Source organism: Fukomys damarensis, unplaced genomic scaffold (genome assembly GCF_012274545.1).
Source record: "Fukomys damarensis isolate Sample0158 unplaced genomic scaffold, DMR_v1.0_HiC HiC_scaffold_37, whole genome shotgun sequence".
In the NCBI taxonomy this organism is placed as follows: Eukaryota; Metazoa; Chordata; class Mammalia; order Rodentia; family Bathyergidae; genus Fukomys; species Fukomys damarensis.
In genome coordinates, this window is record NW_022900949.1 from 2,484,104 (window position 1) to 2,484,974 (window position 871).

Genomic DNA, 871 nt, shown 5'->3' on the forward strand with positions numbered 1-871 from the left:
CCGGGTGTGGAGCCCGCTGCGGTTGGGGGGCCGTGCACCCGCGCGCTGGCCACACTGAAGTTGCTGTCCATTCCCCTCGTGAGCCTGGACATCCCCTCAGGCACGTGGCAGGGGCATGGGTGGGTCCTGGGGAGGCCCCTGCCTGCCTGCTCTTAGCCTCAGTTTCCCCAGCGGGGATGGAGCGTGCTCTCCGCTGAGCCCTGGGCCACACCCATCCCCGGAATGGGGACGACCGAGGCTGCTGCCCCAGGTGACCCCCGTCCCCCTTCCCCAGGCCCAGCCCAACATGCCGCTACCTACCCCTGGCCCTCTGGCCTGGGCAGACGTGAGCTCACTTGGCAGAGGCCAGGCAGTCCTGGCTGGCGCCCCGCGCCTGCTGGAGCCATTAGGGATGGGCAGACGGGATAAACAGCGGCTGGCCAGGACCCTTTGTGGGGGCAGCCTTGCTCCCGGGGATGTCCCCTAGCGCTCAGGATCCCCAGGCCACCCCAGCAGGGCTCCGCGGTATGGGGGCACAGACTCGGGTGACCCTGCCAGCAGGTGGCTGGGGTGAGGGGAGCCCCAGTTCAGGGAGACTCAATGGACAAAAGCTGAGGCCTGGTGTTAGGGGTCCTGCTAAATCAAAAGGGGTGCTCTGAGGCCAGGGAGGAGACTGCCATCTAAGTGCGGGGCACAGGGGTGATGGGGTGGGAGGCGGAGGAGTGGCAGAAGTGCAGTCTGAGGGCGGGAGGCCGGGTCCCAGAAGGAGAGGCCCAGTTCCCTGGTGGCCAGGGTCTGGAGAGGTGGGTGCGGGGCGGTCTGCAGCCCAGCGCAGCCCCCAGCTCGGATTCCTGGTCCCCAGGCTGGGACGCTGAGACGGGCGGCGGGGACG